The sequence below is a fragment of the Triturus cristatus genome, chromosome 5_2 (assembly GCF_964204655.1).
Source record: "Triturus cristatus chromosome 5_2, aTriCri1.1, whole genome shotgun sequence".
Taxonomy (NCBI): domain Eukaryota; kingdom Metazoa; phylum Chordata; class Amphibia; order Caudata; family Salamandridae; genus Triturus; species Triturus cristatus.
Genome location: NC_140588.1, coordinates 338,910,144 through 338,924,173, shown reverse-complemented (window position 1 = coordinate 338,924,173; position 14,030 = coordinate 338,910,144). Strand labels below are relative to the sequence as shown.

The 14,030-nt window shown below is 43.2% G+C and overlaps 1 protein-coding gene across 3 annotated transcripts in view; it reads right to left on the bottom strand.

The window, feature by feature from the left end:
* The window catches only part of LOC146822958 (leukocyte elastase inhibitor-like), a 92,877-nt gene extending 83,768 nt beyond the window's left edge, over positions 1-9,109 (bottom strand). Inside the window, exon 1 of one of the 3 annotated variants that reach the window (XM_085607116.1) lies at positions 9,039-9,109. The gene's annotated coding sequence lies outside the window, so the exon portion shown is untranslated. The other 2 variants (XM_085607118.1, XM_085607117.1) reach the window with 2 other exon arrangements.
* Positions 9,110-14,030: the final 4,921 nt, after the last annotated feature.

The following is a 14,030-nucleotide window of genomic DNA, read 5'->3' as shown; positions in this document are numbered from 1 at the left end:
CCTTTGTTGACAAAGGTTAATTCAGGATTGCCATCTGATCCTGCCTCGCCTGTTGTTTTGGAATGAGGTATGAAGGAAATATTGCCTGTGCTTTGTGATCGTCTTAATATCTCTCTGGAGCTAGGTCAGGTTCCTATGAGCTGGAAACGTGCTATTATAGTTCCACTCCTAAAAAAGCCTCTACTAGACCCTATGAAGCTGGAAAACTGCACGCCCATCTCTCTGCTGCCTATCTTTTCCAAAGTGTCTGAGAAGTATATAATTAAACAGCTGTCAAGCTTCATTGAGGCCAGGGTACTGTTCCACGAGACCCAGTCGGGGTTCCGACCACAGTTCAGCACAGAATCTGCATTGCAGTTAGCCTCTGAATCCTTCAGGCAGGTCGTGGATGAGGGCAACACTGCGGCACTGATAATGCTTGAGCTCAGTGCTGCTTTTGATACTGTTTCCCACTGTCTTCTGCTCAAACGGCTGTGAAACTGAGGCATAGGTGCCAAGGCCTTGCAGTGGCTAGCCTCTTTCCTACAGAACCCCACTTTCCAAGTGCCCCACAAACCTTTCGATCTGAGGTTTTTCCACTGTGACAGGGAGTGTCACAGGGCTCAGTGCTGAGCCCCACTTTATTCAACCTTTTACATACGTCCCCTATAAGATATCGTCGAGCGCTACAGCTTTAGCATTGCATTATATGCCGACAAAACGCAGCTCATTACTACCCTGTCCCAGGATGAAAGAGGCACTGCAGCTTTGTTAAGGTCATGTCTGTCAGAACTGGCTGAGTGGATGAACCATAGCTACCTTAAACTAAATGCCGGAAAAACAGACGTTCTCATTCTAGGGAAACAACCATCAATCTGGTCAGAGGCACTTGGGCCACTACCTGATGCCACGGTGAAAGTTAAGAACCTCAGCATCTGGTTTGATGCAAGTCTCTCATTCGACTGTCAGATCACCAGTCTAGCAGGGAAATGCTTTGGGATTCTCAAAATTCTGAAAAAGATCCTGACATTTCTACCAGAAGCTGCCAGAAAGCCAGTAGTCTAGGCTTTGGTAACGACCAGACTGGACTGCTGCAACGTGCTGAATCTGGGAGTCTCACAACGCAGACTACAGAGACTACAGAGGGTGCAGAATGCAGCAGCCCGTCTGCTGCTTAACCTTCCAAGGTATTCACCTTAGGGTTCAACCATTGCTAAATTGCCCTGGCTGCCATTGGGCAAGTGAATGTTCTTCAAAGCTATGGGCTATTGTAAGAAGAATTTTGAATGGAAAAGGGCCTTGTCAAACCCTACCTACGCGGCAGAGTCTTAGGTCTGCAGGGGCCTTATTAGCCACCATCCCTATAGTGAAAAGAGCTCACATAGGAGGTTGCTCTTTTAGCTGGCTGACCTCCAAACAGTGGAATGACCTGCATCTTGCGCTTAGACAAGAAAGCTCTGAATTGAGCCTTGCCTCATAGGTGCTGCTTGAGTATGAAATTTAAGCGCGGGGACACTTAGGTGTTGCATAAATGATTGTATTATTATTATGCTCAAGTTTTAAATTATAAGACAAGCAGCACTGGCAAAGTCAATAGGTCTGGCATTAATGTTGTAACACATGCAAGCATAAGTGCACATTTGTTCATACATGCATGTATACATTAGCATACTAAAGTCAGAGCTTGTGAAATTGTTTGGGTCTTCATTTCATATAGGAATGAAAGCAGAAATACTCTGAAGGCTGCTTTGGTATCGTTATAGTCCTGTTTTTGTTTCACTGTGTAGAGTACGTGGGATGGCAAAGGAGCCTGTATTACAGTCCTGCCTTCATTTCTATGCCATAGGAAGGAAGATAGGTTTATACTGAAGGTTCACGTCACCTGACATTCATTTCACATAGAAACAAAAAGAGGGCTGCAATTACATTAAGGGAGCCTTCAACATAGTCCTGCTCTCATTTCAACGTGAAACGATGATAAAATAGCAAGTTAACTAGTGGCAGATGAAACTTTTTTTAAAAATCACTCAGCCACAATAACAATGACGAGAAGCCACCTGCAAGTCAAACTTTAAAAAAATACTCAGCCCAAGTGGGATTGAGGAAAAGTAATAAGGAGCGGCACTAACGTATAAGCTGTCATTGTTTCCACCTGACCCAAAGATGGCTGGCCGATATAAAAAAAAAAAACACAATAGACAGCCATGTTAAGGTTTTGCTCACATGCGAGTCCTGTGACAGAAATAACAACGATGACAAAAAGGGCTAAGTTAATAAAAAAGTACTAAAAGTATTGCTTTATCTATGGGAAGCATGTATTACATAAATCATTGAATGTGTCGTCATTGAAGGTACTTTTTATGTATAAGATTTCGGTGTAAAATAGACCTTCATCCATTGCAATGGAATGGATAAGAATGCATCAACAGCCAATAGAATGAGGTAAGATAAAAATGTATTCTTCCAAGGTGGATTAATTATATGTTAAAGTATAGATAACATGCAGATAAGTGCACAATCGCAAGAGCTAAAAGATACACCGACCTTTCATCAGAGTCAAAGGTTATGTGATGTCATTTCCTCTGTTGTTGAGATGATGTGATGGTATTTAGCACTTTGTAATAGCATCTTCTATTAAAATATGTAGAATTATAATTGTTATAATTGTTATTTTTAGGTCTAGCATTAGCCAAGGCCTTTTGATTTTACTTAAATTATATGTATAATATACTTACTTAAAGGGTCTTTCAGCCAGCTCTCTTCATCCATTGCTTTGTTTTTGTGTGATCCACATTTTGCTTCGGCTGACTACGGCATACAGCATGGGTCAGCCTACTTCAGCCACTCGCTACATTCATTTTGAGGGACTGAATTTTGCTCTTTAACAAGGAGCACATCCGCACATATGGTACATTCCTTCGGTTCCAGGGTTTTTGTTTTTACTTTATTATTGCTTTGGTGCTGCCTTTGTGTTTAGAGCAGGAGTGGGTGGAATGTTTTATTCCGCCCGCTGACTTAGCAAAATGTAGCCAATCCGCGTTACTCTTGTAATGAAGAGTCATAGGCAAATTATGCCAATTGCCACATGACAGAATTTTTCCCCCGCAAGGCTCCAGAAATGTGAGGTGGCGAGCGCGAGCCAGAATTGGCTCCCCCTGGAGCTATCTTCTAACACGGGTGATTGCGGTCAGAAGGCTGCTTCTCTAGTAGATTTGCAGCTGCTCAAATAGATTTTCTACTCGAGCGGCAGGAAAATCAACTCAAATGGCCTTCACTCTTGTGCACTGTATGGTACCATTTCTGCTGATTTTTCAGTTCTGCTCACGCTACTAGTGGCAAATTGTAGCGTAAGCAGCAAGGCATGCATATTTTCCGCCCTTTGGCAGAACTCCACAGAATCTTGAAGAGTTTTTATGTAACTCAGTGAAACTCCTTGGAATGAAACTCCAGGAGTTCTACCCACCCCTAATTTAGAGCTTGATGTGATAGCAGGCTGAGCACAGGGCACATTCCAGCTTTATCAGTTAATGTCTCCTGCTGATGCTGTTGTAAATTTCTTTTGGAATGGCCTTTTTTATCTGACTACTGCAATTTCACAGCATACCAGATGGAATTCATTTGAAACTGTTCTGTATAAAACTATTTTCTTTTTAGGATGAGTGTAATAAGTGCATATATAACTGCACTATTGTATGTCATGCTGGTATGTATGAATTTAAATTGAGCACTACAGCTGTACGTGTAAAACAATTGAGTCCTGCTTGCATGGCTTTCTAATTTGCTTTCAGTGCTCTTGTATGCTGTGCTTATATAAACATTTAACTATAATATTGGTAATATAGGCTGTGCTGTTTATTTCAATTTCCTGTTCTATCTATCTATCCATCTATCCATCTATCTATCTATCTATCTATCTATCTATCTATCTATCTATCTATCTATCTATCTATCTATCTATCTATCTATCTATCTATCTATCTATCTATCTATGTTCGTCCGTCTATCTATCTATCTATCTATCTATCTATCTATCTATCTATCTATCTATCTATCTATCTATCTATCTATCTATCTATCTATCTATCTATCTATCTATCTATCTATCATCTACCAGCCTATGTGCTATCTGCCTGTCTACCTATCTGTCTGACTACCGGTATATCTGTCTATAAACATGTCTATCTACCAGCCTGTCTTCCTAATTGTTTATCTACCTGACTGTCCGTCTATCCCTCTGTGGCAATCTGTTTATGCAACTATATGTCTCTGCAAATGTGTCTATCTATCTTTGCAAATCTGTCTGTCTGTCTGTCTGTCTGTCTGTCTGTCTGTCTGTCTGTCTGTCTGTCTGTCTGTCTGTCTGTCTGTCTATCTATCTATCTATCTATCTATCTATCTATCTATCTATCTATCTATCTATCTATCTATCTTCCTATCGGTCTGTCTATCTATGCAACCTTCTCTTTGTATGCAACCTTTTATTTCTAGTTACCTATCTATGCAACAATCTCCTTCAATGCAACTGACTACCTAACTTTCTAACCCACTAACTAGCTAGTTATCTATCTTTCTATTTAGCTATTTAGCACTTTCTATCTATCTGTCTGTCTATACATCCCTCTCTGTCTGTCTTTGCAAGCATTACTATTTTTCTATCTTTGCAACCCTCTCTATCATTTGTAATAAAGATTTACAAAAGCATTTAATAAAATGCAGCAGCAAAAGCCCGAGGCTGGCAGCCAAAGCCTTACTGATAGGGTTTTTAGGTCTCATGTCAGCCAAGGCCTTTTCATTTTACTAAGATTATGTGTATAATGAAATCATAGGGGTTTTCAGCTAGCCCTCTTCCAATAGCCTGTTGCTGTGTCATTTCCATTTCTCCTCCACTCTCTCCAGCATGCATCAAGGGGCAATGGGGCAGCCCACTTCAGCCATTGGCTGACTTTCGTATGAGGCATACTACACCTTCACAAGGCAGTTCGGACTGGAAAGTTCCCATTGGAGCAAGGTCAAAACTGTTTTGCATATGGCTTGGTCCAAACTGAGGTGGTGTGGTGTGTACAATAATGATAAAGTGAGATGCAGTCTGAGTGAATACCAGTGGCTAAGATTAATTCAAGCATTCCATCCATCAATTGTTTTTGTACTTTAGTGTGTCGCCCTATGTGGGACTGATACGCCCAGATGTGGGTCCTGTACACATTGTGTCACTGGAACCAAGCTATACTGATGAGCCCTAACTAGGGTGAAACCAGTTCTAGGTTGTTTGTGTTCCAATTCAGGTAGGACCTGGCCAGGCAGTCTGGGGAGGACTGTTCTCAATGGAGCAGGGTCAAGGCTGATTTGCATATGGGTGAGTCCAAACTGAGGTGGCATGATGTGCAAAATAACAATGGACTGGTATTCGGGCCCGAGTAATTACCAGTGGCTGAGATTAATTCAAGCATTCCATCCATCACTTTTTTGTATACTTTAGTGTGACACCCTTTCACAAAGCGCACATCCAGACACAAAGTAGTTCCCTTCCATGCAAGAGACTACTATGGTAATGTGTGCTTTTTTTAGATCAAAAAATATTTTTTACCTCTTGACAATGTTTTCCTTTAAATTAATGAAGGCACAACAGCTTGTCCAACCATGTTTTTCTGCAATAACCATGACAGAACAAATAATAGCCAAACCCAAAAGGTTGTAGTCCAGCACCAGACCTCTTGGCTTTGCCAGCGCTTGTTTTTTCTTGTTCCTGGCCCTCAGAGAGTGAATATTCTACATATGGAAACACAGAGGATTGGGAGCATTAACCTTCACTGTAAATGAGTAACTTGCTGGTAGATGTACCTAAATTTCTCATTTTTATCTTTCGGCTAGAAACAGTTCCCTTCAAATTTACAAAGCACTTCCAGCTCTAATTCAGTGCAATGGATTTGTATTATAGTGCACAGTGTAAAGAAAACTATGTGTTGCAATAACTGAATATCTTGAGCTAACAGCATGACACTATATGTCATAACTTTAACTGAGGGAAACTGTGGTTAAGATAACACCATTTGTGCAACTGTTGATAAAGTGCCAAATTACATTTACAACCAATCGACTCTTTCTACTGTCACTAAGAACAAGCACTTTTTGCAGCATAGGCCAATAATGATAAATACCTTAAATTACTTTACCAAATAATAGTTGAAGGTTGATGAAACTACACAGTTAGCTTATTAACATAGTTAGTTTACACTATTTACACCCTTCACTTTCACCCAATTCTTAAAAGTATTCTGAACTTTCTCATCAGGTTTATTCCTACCTTTTGAGTATATTTCCCTCTTTTATGGATTTCTTAAAGAATTAAAGGACCACCCCTATGAGCATGTGATTGTTGCAGGCTCTCTGAAATGTTCTCATGGGTGTATCTATTCACACCATACATAAGCGGACATGCCATGCATAAGTGCATTTGTACTATGGAAACATTTTTCAGTGTAAACACCCCTTCCTCCACACAAGTCATTCTGCGGGTGTGCCCCCCCATTCTCACCCTGAAGTTAGGTTTACTCCTCTTCATGCTCTTGCAAATATCTGAGAGTTTTCAAGGTTAGAAAGTGCCTGGCAAACATGTGGGCACAGTCACGAACCTGTGAATTTGTGGACGTTCACCAAGTTTGGCGGGTGTCCCCACGCTGGAATACCCACAACCCACCCCAGGTTTGCTCCCATGGAGAGATCCACAGTAATGTGAGAAATGTCCATTTGAAGAAATCCCATTTAGGAGCGCAAATTCTAAGAATCAGTCAATTGGATTTACACCTGTATATCAAAGCTATATACATCTAAATATCACTTAGATGTGAACATTTGTGCAGCTAAATATCACATAGATGTGCACATACCTTTGGGAATTCGGTCCTTTATTACACTTTTAAGTTGTGTGCATGCTGTGCTGGAAATTGGAAGTGACCACGATGCATGGGAGAGAGAAATGGCAAGTAGACAAGAGTCATAAAGAGAGGCTGGGGGCTGTACTAATGAATAAGTTATGGTGACAGCCAGTTAACAGGCTGCCTTGCTACTTGAGAAGCCCATTATGTCACCACTCTATTAGTAAAACCACATTACCAATATGGCTGCCATATTTTTCATGTTACAATACCAGCACCTCACACTGCTATACAGAACTAGCACTCCTATGAAGAGCTACTATGCTGTCAGTGGGACATCAAACTCTCAGTTGGGTTGCTATAATTTGGAAAACAGCAACTTTACTCATTAACAGAGTTGCTACACATGTGTTGGCTGTCAATGGACGGTACCAGAACTGCCACACCTTTGATTGGACAGAACCAGTACTTGCATCCTCCTCCTGTGCCATGTTTAGTTCTTGCAATGATCAAAAACACAGGTGGCACATGTCTTTAAATATTACATGTCAGAATTGGAAGTTTGATTGCAGAGGGCGGGCAGGGCAGCCCTCTTTGGTTTGTTCATGATATTTCTTCAATTAAACATTAGAATTCGGAAACTGTGAGCTTCACCCTCATTTCACACTCCAATATTTTTGTTTTAAAGTTTAACAATCCCATAGCTGTCCCTATGTGTCTCAGTTCTTGCACACTGCGTAGTGTCGTCTCCAGTGGGGAGTCGGCGATGGACACAATCTTTTGTTTTTAGTGATCATCAGCAGGGACATCTTAAGGATTTGGGGGCCCTGGGACCAAGGTATTTTTGGGGTCCTCTTCGGAACAACTTTAAATCTATGATACACCCTCATCTCTTTCATGCCCTCTTTGGCCAGGTCACTGACAGCGCACAGACACATTTGTCCAAATTCTAAATGTATTCACATCTAATATTCAGGAAGTGATGTGTGTTTTCAATATTGTAACAGAGCAGCGACTCATTAATATTATTGCAAATAATCTTTGTGACACCCTCCCATTTCTCATATGTGCCCTTCCTGTTTTGATCTAAAAGAAACTTTTTTTAGGGATTTTGCATGAAACATAAACACAACATTTCTCTGAAAAATATCTGTCACTCTCACACATCACCCAAATAAATTAAAGGAAAACGGTATTTAAAACAATCTGTTTAATAATTATTTAAGGTCATTGGGACAAGATTCTCTGCAGAACAGAGCTGGCTCTAAGAGGACCCCCTGAAGGGCTGGAGCCTTGGGCCAGAGCCCACTTTGTCCATGCCTTAAAATGCCTCTGATCATCAGATACCATTTGGGAAGCATGTCTGGTGGTGTTTAAAATGCACTACCACACCACAGCATTGATATCAAAAGAAAACGTAATCAAAATGTAATGTTAACTTCACCGGGGAGGGGGTGGTGGGGGCGGAAAAGGTGTAGCAGTGTTGCCTGTTAAGCCAGTGTTGGCGGTTGTCTCTCAGAGGAATTTATGTTACCAGGCGCGGTGAATGGTACATTTCAAAGCACACTGTCTCAATGACATTCTAAACAGGAATGGAAAAAATGGTATATTTCACAGCACACTGTCCCAATGACATTCTAAACAGGAATGGAAAAATGGTACATTTCACAGCACACTGTCCCAATGACATTCTAAACAGGAATGGAAAAATGGTACATTTCACAGCACACTGTCCCAATGACATTCTAAACAGGAATGGAAAAATGGTACATTTCACAGCACACTGTCCCAATGACATTCTAAACAGGAATGGAAAAATGGTACATTTCACAGCACACTGTCCCAATGACATTCTAAACAGGAATGGAAAAAAGGGATTCGGTATGTCCAGCATGGCATTTGTTCTGAAAATAAGCTTATGGGGAACTGGCCCTTCCATACATGAGTACATAAATGAATAATGTAACAACTAGTACAGCAATGAACGAGAGTGTCTCACAATCATGAATGAGACACTGAAATGTAACACAACACATAAGCAAACTGAAAAGGTAGCTAACACTCTCTCCGAATCCCAGGACTTGTAAGTGTGACCGACACTATGCCATAAATACTCACAGTGTACGAAGGTGAAATGAGTGAAGATGTCTGCAGAGTCCCTCCCTCCTCTTAAACTATTCCCCTTACCTGGTATCTTCAAGAGAGGCCTTCACTGGACTGCTTGTGGCGAGGCAGTTAATGTTGAAATAAATACCTCCCTCTCGCCCCTCCTTGATTCTTTCACATCTTCCAACCTCACTCCCCTCCCATCTCTCGCCACCGTTTCCGAAGAGGAACCTCTGCTTCAGATAATGCGCAGAAATAAACCATTCCAAAGATGAATTTATTTAAAGCATCATTGAAGCCAGTACAGGACTGGCTACAGTAAGGGACTCGGAGAAAGAACTTGTTCAGTAATAATCCATGTCAGAATCTCATTGTTTTCCGTATTTTTATTTTCACAGCGGGCATAGAAGTGTACAACAATATCAACAAGGACATTAAGGAGAAAACAGGCTTCATCTACAGTTTTGCCCCCAGATATTCCGTTCACCATTGCAGCAAATTGAAATCTGCCGCCAAAGCGGCTGAGAAATATTAAGGGCCTAATTACGAGTCTGGCAGTCCTCGTACCATCAGGCTCGTGGTGAGGCAGCGGTGGCGGTCTTCCAACAGCCAAATTACGACCTTGCCGGTCGTGCCGCCCTGGGACCGCCGACTCTGCCAGGGAACCGCTGTTCCCTGGCGGTGGTGCGGCAGTCAATAAGCATCAACATGCTTGGCGGGAACGCCACAGTCCCGCCAAGCATATTACATTTTTCCTCACTGCTACTGATTTCATGGAGGTCTTTCCTCCATTTAAACAGTGGTGGTGAGGAACGTTATGCCTCCTTCCATGTGGATGCACCCAGGGGGGCACAACATGTGCCCCCCTGTGTGCATGCACCCCGCAGTTTCAGCACAGCGTATACTTCACAATCCATGCCATGCTGGAACCTCCTTTGACATTCCCATTGTGGTGCCTGTTTTATAGACACCGCTGTCGGAACAGCAAAGGAAACGCCCCCAAAGACTAAAAAAGTAATTATATGGCGTGTGGTTCTCACATGGGTTTTGCAGTGCTGAGGCATGGTGGTCCCACCACCGCACCATCAAACTCCTAATGGGGCCCTTATTAGAGTTCTCTGTCGGGAAGGCGGAAGTTTCTCTGCCTTAGGTGAATAGTTCCATCCACTGAGGAGTGGCTTAGTGCGAAAGCCTTCCATGGATAATACATCACAGCTCGTTTCGGATGGTGAAATTTCTGTGACTAAATGTGGGCACTAGAAATGCACCCAGATAACAAGAGTACATCGTCAGCACCTCATAAATAAACATCTTAAAATTCTGGATGAGTTTTGCACAAGGAGTGTGAACTTCGTCCTACCTCTACCTGAAAGTCCGTCACTATTTTTCCGGTGGGCTTTTATGAAGAAATTCTGCCAGTAAATTCAGATTTGGCCGTTGATATGTCGTCACTTTTGACGGATTTGCCACAGATTTAACACCACAAAATGGCAGACCTGGCGGTAGAGCAGGCGAAATTTCAGCCAAACAGTAATTCCTAAATTCAGATCTCAGTATGGGGCAGTTATGTGGCCAGATGTGGATGACAAATAGATGTCCTTCACAGCTGATTTTCCTTTCCTATGTAAGTCAGTCCTAATGTCTATCTTCATAGTAAATTTAAAAAACATTGCCAAAGTCAATAGGTCTCTTTTTCCTAGTGCATTGTGACTTTTTAGTTTTGTAAATGTTTTTCGTGGGGAACACATGACGTCAAGTATACATATCTAAAAATGATGAACGGATGGCAAACATTTTGTGATACTGTTCTTTCTACAGCAGCGTGTAGTAGTTGTGATAATATGTATAGGACAGTGCTAATGCCTGAAAGAAACGTAAAAGGCAGAGAGAACTTAATTACATAGGCAGAGTTGATTTTTTAATTTTTTTTATAAATTTCCACCTGCGTATGAAGTGAAGTGAGCGTAAATCACTGACGAAAATATCAATGCATATGTTCTATAAGAAGAACTAAAACATGCCCCCTGTCGTTTCTGATGCTTGTGAATTTGCCTATTGTCAACAAGCACTAACAGCAGCCTTTGTTACAGTTTGCATGCATCATGAACGTGTGCGCAGGCATTGTGCAGATCTGTGTGCCTGTTTTTAAGAATTTGCAGGGTCTAAAATGCATACACATAAATTGGAAATGCCTCAAGTTGGTGCATGAGCTGCAGACAGCACAACTCACAAATAGGGAGCAGTGCTTTCTTTTCTAGGTCTCCGAGCTGTGCTTTCCGCAGCCCATGCACTTGGAGAGTTTCTGAAATAAGTCTGTGATACAATTCTATGCGCTTTAGATAGTGCGGAACCTTGAAAACAGGTGCAAACTATGCTGTGCCCAAGCACAGCCTTCATAATATGATCTAGCCAGTGACGTAACGAAACTTGAGCCTCCCGCCCCCCCACCACCTGCAAAGTACAGGGCGGGGACCCCCCTCCGAACTCACTGAGGAACTCTCAGGCCAGGTCACTGTCCGTGTTGAGGGCCCCTCAGTGAGGGGGGCCCCTGGAGATCAGTAGCGGCTCGCGCGGGGGTGTTGTGGGGGGGTGTTGTGGGGTGTCGCACGGGGGTGGGGGCTGGGGGGGTTAAATAAAATAAAAATCATCTTACCTGGTCCGCACCGCCTCGGGTCCGTCCGTTGGTGCCTTCAACAGCCGCATCACTGCTGCAGTGCTGGCAAGTGAGTGGCAACCCCTCTCAAACAATCCTGGATTGACTGAGGGCACGGTTACTCTCCGCCCGCCTGCCCATTAGTAGACCGAGGTTTGAGCCTTTCGCTCAACCCTCGCTCTCCTAATGGGCATGTGCCAGCCTGTGCAGACACCAGTGCGCATGACTGGGCACGGCGGAAAAATTTGCCGACCTACCCCACTCATGCGCACTTGTTGTGCTGCTGCCTGTCCCTAACAATGCCTGTCAATCAACATGACGCCAGACCGCCCACCCCTTTCAGACTCTGGGGGTGGGCGGTCCGACGTCATGCTGACTGACATGCATTGTCAGTTCTCCATCGGCATCTCTGAACTTAAGTAAACTGAGAGTTTTCTTAAGTTCAGAGACGCCGAGGGAGCTGCGGGTGGGGGCGGCTGGTGGGGCAACGCCCCAGCGCCCTAATGGACGCACCGCAGCTGCTGGAGATACTCCCCCCGCTGTGGGCGGCCTTTGTCACGCCCCTGGATCCAGCTACATGTTTTCTTTTCTACAAGGCGGTGGGGGAGAGACGCAAAGCAAATGTGTACAAAATAACACTGGCCTCATTAAACCCAGCCCCGTAACATTTTTCACTAGCTGAACGCAAATCAGAAACAAGAACAGCACCATTACAAACACAGGCAAAGTGCGGGGGCCACAAGCCTGTGCACACCAGGCCCAGCAAAAACAATGGACGGTGACAAGGAAGAAGCACATGTGGCATTAAGGAGAGATTGGATCCACAGCACCGGTACAGAACACTCCAGTTGCGTACCCCTCCCCCCCCCCCCCCCCCCCCCCTTGATCAGCGGAGCAGCCCTGGGACACTGTACACTGCAGCACCAATTAAAGGTCAGAACTGTATATTCTACTGGTGAAACCAGAGCCAGCCTTTGCTAAGGTGGCAGCCTGGCGCCCTTGTTGATGGTAGTGAATTCAATGAGGCAGCAGGGGTCCCTTTTGTGTTCACTGGTCTGTGCCTGGCTGAGCAGGGACTGGCTCCTGAACACAAACATCCCCGGACCTCCCCCAACGCACATAAATCACCGATAGCTGAGCTGCCTGGGGCTGATGATTGTTTTGTTGATCGTGTGCCAGCAGAGGTCAGAGAGTTACGGGACAGCAAGGATGATAATGAAGGTCTACCACTACATTAAACTGGAAAATCAGGCAGAAATGAACAGGCAGGGACAAGGCTGGCGCAAGATGAGAAGGCGCTGTTGTTGGCATAACCTTAATGCACACAGCTCCATGAGACCCTCAGAATATTGGCAGCCCTAGGTGTATCATTCAAAAGAACTATGTCGAGCATCACACGTTGATGAACGCAGAGCATCATGCGCCTTCCTCAAGGTACTTACCCTCTTGTTCCGCCACAGGAGTAGCAAGGGTATCTGCTCAGAAACGCATGAACAATCACATTCGAATGTGATGGCCATGTCCCATGTTCCATAGTTTTATTTGAATTTATCTGCCATGTCAGGTTACTATTATCCACCGCAGACCTGAGGACAACCACAGTCATCTTGCCATTACTCTCCTCTATTGGCTGGTATTTAGCATAAAAAATATACATTAGTACTTGGAGGATTCCTAAAATCCTGTTTTAGTATCGCGATGTCGTGCTCTTTGATTAACCACCACATCTCACCGAAGTAATTAAAATCTGACAGTCATCCAGTATTCCAAATACTTTCACCATAAGTTGTGCCTGATCCTACCAAGTATTCCAGATTCTTTCAGCATAAGTTGTTCTTGATTCTACCATGGAACAGTGGGACTAAAAGAAAGAGTATTGTGGTGGACATGAGAGAAGAAGAAGGGTAACCACAGATGCTTTTACACATTGTTTAATCATGTCTTTGGTGTGGAATTTACCCTTTATATATTTATTTATAAAGTTTTATATAGCACGAACTTGATCCCGAAGGATATCAGAGCACTTTACAATTTGCGGGAAGGAAGGTAACAGATCAAAACCTGAGTCAAATGGGGAATCTAATAGGCATTGAATCAAATAGTGGACATATAACAGATCATTAATAAACCTGGGTGACCGAAGAGTGGGCTAGACGATGGAGCAGAATGACATAAGTGGAGCAAAAACAATAATCATATACAGGAATAATAACTAATACAAATACAATAATCATATACAGGAATAATAACCAATACCATAGTATGTCCGATGCAATTAGAGCCAACAATTGCCCCTCATGTTAAGGTAAGAACTTATTCATGAGGAATCTTTTTGCTTCCAGGTTGAAAGCAACCTTGGAGGAGATTCTGCGAATTCCCAGTGGAAGAGAGTTCAAAATTTTTGGAGCAGTTCCAGAGAA